At 44.1% G+C, this 10351-nt stretch overlaps 1 pseudogene; it reads left to right on the forward strand.

The window, feature by feature from the left end:
- Positions 1 to 249: 249 nt before the first annotated feature.
- On the forward strand, positions 250 to 9501 carry LOC121844229 (annotated as a pseudogene).
- Positions 9502 to 10351: the final 850 nt, after the last annotated feature.

Genomic DNA, 10351 nt, shown 5'->3' on the forward strand with positions numbered 1-10351 from the left:
ATCACCCTGTCTGCATAGCTTCTACCTGATGCAGCATCCCCGGTTGTTTCTTCCACCTGTTAAATCCCGGTGAGGCTTCTCCCTCTCTCGTTGACGGATGCTGGCTACCTCTGTCCGGTTCTCCTCTCTTCACCAGATGGACGGTAACTTTAGTGTTTATTGAACACCGGGTAAATAATCACTAGTCAGAACCTCAACCTTTAAAAACATTCATTATAAAAATCATCTTAATATCTGATATTGTGAGTAAACAACCTCGAGAGTGCGTCTTCCAGCCCTCCAATAAATTACATCATTCAACCCTCCCGGTTAGTAAATGTACCTCAACATCCCCCGGAGAAGCAGAGTAACGACACCAGCCTTTTAGCGGGGCTGACAGACTGACTACAACGCTCGCGACGATAAATTAATTTCGTTTTTAAAAATGACACACTGCTCGCGCCATTAACTAACGTCTGGAAGTCCGTTCTATTTGTGAAACTCTTCTTATGTTTCCCCATCTGAGCTCAGAGTAGATGAGAGATGTAATGTTTGTCTCTGTTGTGTTGAAGACCAATCAAGCAGGAGAGACCAGCCTCCCCTGTTCCCAGCTGTGTGTCCATGAAGAGTGACTGGTCTATGGAACCTCCTCTAACCTTTAGAGAGGGAGACTTTTCTACTGAACAAAGGTAAGAAGAACTCATGGGTCCTGGTCAGTGAGTTAAACAACACTGTCTCTAGTCATTTCTCCTCTCCCATTTTCCCATTTATTGTTGTTGTTTTCATAATCCATAGGCTAATCATTTTGTCTATTTTCATAGTCCTAAAACAAAATTAAACAAACACAACATTCCCTCCCTCCCTCCCTGTGTGTGTGTGTGTATGTGCGTGTGTGTGCATGTGTGTGTGTGTGTGTGTGTGTGTGTGTGTGTGTGTGTGTTGTGTGTGTGTGTGTGTGTGTGTGTGTGTGCGTGTGTGTGTGTGTGTGTGTGTGTTTCTGTGTGAGTGTGTGTGTGTGTGTGTGTGTGTACTCCTGGATGAGGAGATGTAATCTCATGTTTTGCCCACAGAAACCAACAGGAGAGATCAGAGTCAGAGATTCTCAGTGGTCAGTCTTCCCAGAGTCATCAAACAGACCTGGCCTCCATATTCAGTGTATGTGGTCCTGTTATGTACATTTGTTTTTGTTTACCTCAAGTAAAGTTGATCTGTCAATCATTCATTAATGTGTTAATGAGAAAGCATTTGTCTCTTGCTTAACTCATTTACTTGATTTATTCCAGATGCTTGAAGAGAATATTATGACATTTGTGAAGAACGAGCTGAAGATATTCAAGAGGATTCTTAGTCCAGAACTCCCAGAAGGCTTTGAGAGTCAGAAGCAGGAAGTGGTGGACCCTGAAGATGAGAAGCAGGAGAGCAGTGCCAGAGAGGGGGCTCTGAAGATCACACTGCACATCCTGAGGAAAATGAACCAGAAGGAGCTTGCTGACACACTGGAGAAATGTAAGATCTGTCTGCCTCATGATGAATTATGTTTCATAACATTTAAAAGCTGTAGCTAAAGTACAGCTAAAGTAGCTGTGTAACTCAATGATATTGTAGCAGCCTTAACTAGAGGTCGACCGATTATGATTTTTCGACGCAGATACCGATACCGATTATTGGACGACCAAAAAAGCCGATACCGATTAATCGGCCAATTTAAAATAAAATAAAATGTGTTTGTAATAATGACAATTACAACAATACTGAATGAACACTTATTTTAACTTAATATAATACATCAATAAAATCAATTTAGCCTGAAATAAATAATGAAACATGTTCAATTTGGTTTAAATAATGCAAAAACAAAGTGTTGGAGAAGAAAGTAAAAGTGCAATATGTGCTATGTAAGAAAGCTAACGTTTAAGGTCCTTGCTCAGAACATGAGAACATATGAAAGCTGATGGTTCCTTTTAACATGAGTCTTCAATATTCCCAGGTAAGAAGTTTTAGGTTGTAGTTATTATAGGACTATTTCCCTCTATACCATTTGTATTTCATTAACCTTTGACTATTGGATGTTCTTATAGTCACTTTAGTATTGCCAGTGTAACAGTATAGCTTCCGTCCCTCTCCTCACTCCTCCCTGGGCTCGAACCAGGAACACAACGACAACAGCCACCATCGAAGCAGCGTTACCCATGCAGAGCAAGGGAAACAACCACTCCAAGGCTCAAAGCGAGTTATGTTTGAAAACTAATTAGCTAGCCATTTCACTTCGGTTACACCAGCCTCATCTCGGGAGTTGATTGGCTTGAAGTCATAAACTCTGTCTGCAAAGTAATTGGTGAACCAGGCAAGGCAGTCATCTGAAAAACCGAGGCTACTGAGTCTGCCGATAAGAATATGGTGATTGACAGAGTCGAAAGCCTTGGCAAGGTCGATGAAGACGGCTGCACAGTACTGTCTTTTGTCTTTTATCGATGGGGGTTATGATATCGTTTAGTACGATGGGGGTTATGATATCGTTTAGTACCTTGCGTGTGGCTGAGGTGCACCCGTGACCGGCTCGGAAACCAGATTGCACAGCGGAGAAGGTACGGTGGGATTCGAGATGGTCAGTGACCTGTTTGTTGACTTGGCTTTCGAAGACCTTAGATAGGCAGGGCAGGATGGATATAGGTCTGTAACAGTTTGGGTCCAGGGTGTCTCCCCCTTTGAAGCGGGTGATGCTTGCGTCAGCTTTCCAATCCTTGGGGATCTCAGACGATATGAAAGAGAGGTTGAACAGGCTGGTAATAGGGGTTGCGACAATGGTGGCAGATAGTTTCAGAAATAGAGGGTCCAGATTGTCAAGCCCAGCTGATTTGTACGGGTCCAGGTTTTGCAGCTCTTTCAGAACATCTGCTATCTGGATTTGGGTAAAGGAGAACCTGGAGAGGCTTGGGCGAGGAGCTGCGGGGGGGGCGGAGCTGTTGGCCGAGGTTGAAGTAGCCAGGCGGAAGGCATGGCCAGCCGTTGAGAAATGCTTATTGAAGTTTTCGATAATCATGGATTTATCAGTGGTGACCGTGTTACCTAGCCTCAGTGCAGTGGGCAGCTGGGAGGAGGTGCTCTTGTTCTCCATGGACTTCACAGTGTCCCAGAACTTTTTGGAGTTGGAGCTACAGGATGCAAACTTCTGCCTGAAGAAGCTGGCCTTAGCTTTCCTGACTGACTACGTGTATTGGTTCCGGACTTCCCTGAACAGTTGCATATCACGGGGACTATTCGATGCTATTGCAGTCCGCCACAGGATGTTTTTGTGCTGGTCGAGGGCAGTCAGGTCTGGGGTGAACCAAGGGCTATATCTGTTCTTAGTTCTGCATTTTTTGAACGGAGCATGCTTATCTAAAATGGTGAGGAAGTTACTTTTAAAGAATGACCAGGCATCCTCAACTGACGGGATGAGGTCAATGTCCTTCCAGGATACCCGGGCCAGGTCGATTAGAAAGGCCTGCTCACAGAAGTGTTTTAGGGAGCGTTTGACAGTGATGAGGGGTGGTCGTTTGACTGCGGCTCCGTAGCGGATACAGGCAATGAGGCAGTGATCGCTGAGATCCTGGTTGAAGACAGCGGAGGTGTATTTGGAGGGCCAGTTGGTCAGGATGACGTCTATGAGGGTGCCCTTGTTTACAGAGTTAGGGTTGTACCTGGTGGGTTCCTTGATGATTTGTGTGAGATTGAGGGCATCTAGCTTAGATTGTAGGACTGGCGGGGTGTTAAGCATATCCCAGTTTAGGTCACCTAACAGAACAAACTCTGAAGCTAGATGGGGGCGATCAATTCACAAATGGTGTCCAGGGCACAGCTGGGAGCTGAGGGGGTCGGTAGCAGGCGGCAACCGTGAGAGACTTATTTCTGGAGAGAGTAATTTTCAAAATTAGTAGTTCGAACTGTTTGGGTATGGACCTGGAAAGTATGACATTACTTTGCAGGCTATCTCTGCAGTAAACTGCAACTCCTCCCCGTTTGGCAGTTCTATCTTGACGGAAGATGTTATAGTTGGGTATGGAAATCTCAGAATTTTTGGTGGCCTTCCTGAGCCAGGATTCAGACACAGCAAGGACATCAGGGTTAGCAGAGTGTGCTAAAGCAGTGAGTAAAACAAACTTAGGGAGGAGGCTTCTGATGTTGACATGCATGAAACCAAGGCTTTTTCGATCACAGAAGTCAACAAATGAGGGTGCCTGGGGACATGCAGGGCCTGGGTTTACCTCCACATCACCCGCGGAACAGAGAAGGAGTAGTATGAGGGTGCGGCTAAAGGCTATCAAAACTGGTCGCCTAGAGCGTTGGGGACAGAGAATAAGAGGAGCAGGTTTCTGGGCATGGTAGAATATATTCAGGGCATATGCGCAGACAGGGGTATGGTGGGGTGCGGGTACAGCGGAGGTAAGCCCAGGCACTGGGTGATGATGAGAGAGGTTGTATCTCTGGACATGCTGGTAGTAATGGGTGAGGTCACCGCATGTGTGGGAGGTGGGACAAAGGAGTTATTAGGGGTATGAAGAGTGGAACTAAGGTGTACTGCTTTGTTCATCTGAGCATTCAGGAGTTTCTGGCTGCTGTATATGTGTTCCTCCCATTGTGAACTAAAACAATGATAACTAACCTGAACAACAGTATACAAGGCATATTGACATTTGAGAGAGACATACAGCGAGGCATACAGTAATCACAGGTGTTGAATTGGGAAAGCTAGCTTAAACAGTAGGTGAGACAGTAGGTGAGACAACAGCTAATCAGCTAGCACAACAACAGCAGGTAAAATGGCGTAGACTAGGCAACGGGGCCAACAGATAAAACAAACAAGCAGAATGGAGTACCGTGATTAATGGACAGTCCAGAGTGCATCAGCTATGTAGCCAAGAGATCAGTGTCCAGGGGGCAGCGGTGGATGGGGCAGGGAAGCTGGACTGGCGAGTGTTATCCAGGTTAAAAAAAACTAACAATCTAACAATGACTAAATAGCTTGTAGCTAGTTAGCTTCTGGAGGTTCTTGAGTGTGTTCTAAAAATTAAAAAAATAATAGCGATTCCGTATCACATTGGGTGAGGCAGGTATCCGGAAGGTAAAAACAAATTAAAAGTCAAAAGAGATAGAAAGTAAATATGGGTCCGGTGAGCGTTTGGGACGCGGCGATTCAGGCGGTTAGCAGGCCTGTGCTAACAAGCTAACAGTTTGTAGGCCCGGGCTAGACAAGGTAGCAGTTAGCGGACCGGAGCTGGACAAGCTAGCAGTTAGCAGGCCGAATTAGCAAGCAGGGAGATAGCGAGGGCTAGAGAGTTAGCCTTTGGGGGACGTCGCGATGGGGTGAGTCTGTTTATTCCTCTTCATGCGGTGACATCGATAGACCGGTCGTGGGCCCGGGTATTGTAGCTCAGGAGTATGCTACGGTGGTAGCACAGGTGCGCAGGCCGGGCTAGCTTCAAGCTAAGTGGGTGGAAACGCTAGCCAGGAGTAATCATCCGGGGTTGCGGTTTAGCTAGATAGCTAGTTGTGAAGATCCAGCTGAAAAATCCAGCTGAAAAATGTTCCGTTTGCGGTGGGAATCCGGGGATGAATCCGGGGATGAAAAATAAATAGGTCCGTTATGCTCTGGTTAGAGTCGCGTTGTTCGAACTGGCGAGAGCTTTCCGAACTACAGGTTAGCTGAAGACCGCTAGCATAGCTGGTGGTTAGCTGGCTAGCTTCAGTTGAGGGGTTCCGAAGTAAATATAAATACTTTAGGAAAAATAGCTACATTGGGTGAGGCGGGTTGCAGGAGAATATTTGGAAGCTTAGGTTTAGCAAAATGTTTTTAAAGAGATATGCGGAGGAGAAAAATGTAAAAAAAAAGAAACGATATATACAGGGACACGACACGACAGGACGACTTACTGCTACGCCATCTTGGATGTTCTAGCTAGCAACTTATCTTGGCTTACTGCGTACTGCGTTCGCGTATGAGGGAGTCACCTTGTGGAGGTGCAACGAGAGGCAGGCAGGTCGTTATTGCTTTGGACTAGTTAACCTGGAGTTTGCAAGATTGGATCCCCCGAGCTGACAAGGAAAATCTGTCATTCTGCCCCTGAACGAGGCAGTTAACCCACTGTTCCTAGGACAGTTAACCCACTGTTCCTAGACCAGTTAACCCACTGTTCCTAGACCAGTTAACCCACTGTTCCTAGACCAGTTAACCCACTGTTCCTAGACCAGTTAACCCAGTTAACCCACTGTTCCTAGACCAGTTAACCCACTGTTCCTAGACCAGTTAACCCACTGTTCCTAGACCAGTTAACCCACTGTTCCTAGACCAGTTAACCCACTGTTCCTAGACCAGTTAACCCACTGTTCCTAGACCAGTTAACCCACTGTTCCTAGACCAGTTAACCCACTGTTCCTAGACCAGTTAACCCACTGTTCCTAGACCAGTTAACCCACTGTTCCTAGACCAGTTAACCCACTGTTCCTAGACCAGTTAACCCACTGTTCCTAGACCAGTTAACCCACTGTTCCTAGACCAGTTCCTAGACCAGTTAACCCACTGTTCCTAGACCAGTTAACCCACTGTTCCTAGACCAGTTAACCCACTGTTCCTAGACCAGTTAACCCACTGTTCCTAGACCAGTTAACCCACTGTTCCTAGACCAGTTAACCCACTGTTCCTAGACCAGTTAACCCACTGTTCCTAGACCAGTTAACCCACTGTTCCTAGACCAGTTAACCCACTGTTCCTAGACCAGTTAACCCACTGTTCCTAGACCAGTTAACCCACTGTTCCTAGACCAGTTAACCCACTGTTCCTAGACCAGTTAACCCACTGTTCCTAGACCAGTTAGTTAAATAAAGGTGTAAAAAAAAAGAACGGCAAAATCAGTGTCCAAAAATTCCGATTTCCGATTGTTATGAAAACTTGAAATCGTCCCTAATTAATCGGTCGACCTCTAGCCTTAACACAACACCTAGTGACCTCATCAAGTAGCAGCAGGGATGTGTTGTGGTGATTAATTTAGAGAGAGAACATTAATAATACCATCAATAATATGATGTTTGTAATGCATTATGACAACATTTACACATTTATACAGTCAGTTAAGAGAATAAATTATCATAATTAAAATCTGTTACGGGAATTAAATTCCTATATGTTTTAATACCCAATTAAATTAAACACTCTTGTCCACTCCTAAGAATTTGTAAGACTCTTATTTGCATAAAATGGACAGAGACCAAAACCAATCAGCAGCGTTTATTCTCGAGAGAACTGAACATGAAACTATTTACAACAGGTTATAAACTGAAAATGACGTCATTAGTTTTCGAACTGTCCCGTCTCTTCTCCACCCGGTACAATGGCTGTATAGTTCTCCCACCACTTTAGATAATTTATGACCGAGCCAAGGTCTGCCTGTGTAGATCAGCATTCTAGCCAGTCTGACGATAAGTACATTAGTTTTTACCTAGGAACAGACAGTCATTGTTCTAATTCGTGATTATATTTACGCACATTATATTCAGTACTAGGATTAAAAGAAAATTCATACATCTATACAGTAACATAATAGTATTCTGATTAGTCAGTCCTGATTGAAATGTATACATAATTAGTCATTATTGATAAAAAAATCCCTTAACAAAAACGTTATAACAGTCCTACAATACTGTAGACATTAAAACAGACGTAATATTAATATCCTCTGTGTTATTTCTTCATTCAGATGAGCTCGCTGTGATTTGCCAACGTGAACTCAAATCTAATCTAAAGAAGAAGTTTCAATGTGTATTTGAGGGGATCGCTAAACAAGGAAACCCAACACTTCTCAATAAGATCTACACAGAGCTCTACATCACAGAGGGTGGAACAGGAGAGGTCAATAATGAACATGAGCTGAGACAGATTGAGACAACAACCAGGAAACAAGCAAGACCAGAGACTGCAATCAAATGTAACGACATCTTCAAACCCTTAACTGGACAAGATAAACCTATCAGAACTGTGCTGACAAAGGGAGTCGCTGGCATTGGAAAAACAGTCTCTGTGCAGAAGTTCATTCTGGACTGGGCTGAAGGAAATGCAAATCAGGATGTCCAATTTGTATTTTCATTCCCATTTCGGGAGCTGAATTTGATGAAAGGGGAAAACACTTTGATTGAACTTCTCAATCACTTCTCAATGGAAACCAAACAATCAGGAATCTCCAACTATGACAAGTACAAAGTTCTGTTCATCTTTGATGGTCTGGATGAGTGCCGACTGCCCCTAGACTTCCAGAAGAACAAGATCTGTTGGGACGTCACAGAGTCAACCTCAGTGGATGTTCTGCTGACAAATCTCATCAAGGGAAATCTGCTTCCCTCTGCTCTCCTCTGGATAACTACCCGACCTGCAGCAGCCAATAAGATCCCTTCAGGGTGTGTTGACCAGGTAACAGAGGTACGAGGGTTCAATGACCCACAGAAGGAGGAGTACTTCAGGAAGAGATTCAGTGATGAGGACCTGGCCAGCAGAATCATCTCACACATAAAGACATCAAGGAGCCTCCACATCATGTGCCACATTCCAGTCTTCTGTTGGATTTCTGCAACAGTCCTTGAACACATGCTGAAACATAAGAGAGAAGAGATGCCCAAGACTCTGACTGAGATGTACACACACCTTGTGGTGTTTCATACCAAACAGAAGAATGAAAAGTATCTTGGGAAAGAAGAGACAGGTCCACACTGGAATAAAGAGAGCATTCTGTCACTGGGAAAACTGGCTTTTCAACAGCTTGTGAATGGCAATCTGATTTTCTATGAAGAAGACCTGAAAGAGGCTGGCATTGATGTCAATGAAGCCTCAGTGTACTCAGGATTGTGCACACAGCTCTTTAAAGAGGAATGTGGGCTGTACCAGGACAAGGTGTACTGCTTTGTTCATCTGAGCATTCAGGAGTTTCTGGCTGCTGTATATGTGTTCCTCTCATTCATCAACAACAATGAGAATCTAATGGCCAAAACACAGTCAAAGTCCAGCACTTTTCTTGAGATTTACTGACAAGCCTGAAGTTACTTTCTACAAGAGTGCTGTGGATAAAGCCTTACAAAGTGAGACAGGAAACCTGGACCTTTTCCTCCGCTTCCTTCTGGGCCTCTCACTGGAGTCCAATCAGAAGCACTTACGAGGTCTACTGACAAAGACAAGAAGCAGCTCACAGAGCCCATGAAGAAACAGTCAAGTACATCAAGGAGAAGATCAGGGAGAATCCCTCTCCAGAGAGGAGCATCAATCTGTTCCACTGTCTGAATGAACTGAATGACCATTCTCTAGTGGAGGAGATCCAAAGCTACCTGAGATCAGGAAGTCTCTCTAGAGACAACCTGTCACCTGCACAGTGGTCAGCTCTGGTCTTTGTGTTGCTGACTTCAGAAAAGGAGCTGGATGTGTTTGACCTGAAGAAATACTCCAGATCAGAGGAAGGTCTTCTGAGGCTGCTGCCAGTGGTCAAAGCCTCCAGAGCTGTTCTGTGAGTAAATAAAATGACATATAAGAACTAATCATCAGGAAGAAATATTCAGTTTAGAGAAAAATATGTATTCTAACATGTGTATAATATTATATTGAATAACATATTGAATAAATGCATTGATTTTCACATTAGTATACCAATATGACCATACAATTCTAGGAGATGGAAAATGAATCTATATGTTGTTTGGGAGAATAAACCAAATGCATCTGCCATTGTCCTTCTACACTACTGGTGTTAAATTAACAGTGTGTTTGTGAAGTCATGATGATCTCTTTGTCAGGCTGTCAGGCTGTGGAGTCACAGAGGAAGGCTGTGCTTCTCTGGTCTCAGCTCTGGAGTCAAACCCCTCACACCTGAGAGAGCTGGATCTGAGTAACAATGACCTGAAGGATTCAGGAGTGAAGCTGCTCTCTGCTGGACTGGGGAATCCCCACTGTAAACTGGAGACTCTGAGGTCAGTATTCCTGTAGTTGGTCAACAAGTGATAACTGTTCACCAGTGTAGTTGGTCAATGTGGTGCTTTGCTCCCATAGTGTTTAACTGTTCATCAGATCCACATGTGTTTACCAGACACACATAGTCCACACCACATGTGTTTGGACAGTGATTCTACAATTTGTACAGAATTTTACAGTTTGTTTGGTTGTGTTTTAGATGTTTTCCTAATAGAAACTGAATGGTGAATAATGTCCTGTCATTTTGGAGTCACTTCACTTGTATTGTCAGTAAGAATAGAAGATGTTTCTGAACACTTCTACATTCATGTGGATGCTACCATGATTATGAATAATCATGAATGAATAAAGAATGATGATGAATGAGAAAGTTACAGAGGTACAATGTTTTGT

Source organism: Oncorhynchus tshawytscha, unplaced genomic scaffold, assembly GCF_018296145.1.
Source record: "Oncorhynchus tshawytscha isolate Ot180627B unplaced genomic scaffold, Otsh_v2.0 Un_contig_1269_pilon_pilon, whole genome shotgun sequence".
Classification (NCBI taxonomy): Eukaryota; Metazoa; Chordata; class Actinopteri; order Salmoniformes; family Salmonidae; genus Oncorhynchus; species Oncorhynchus tshawytscha.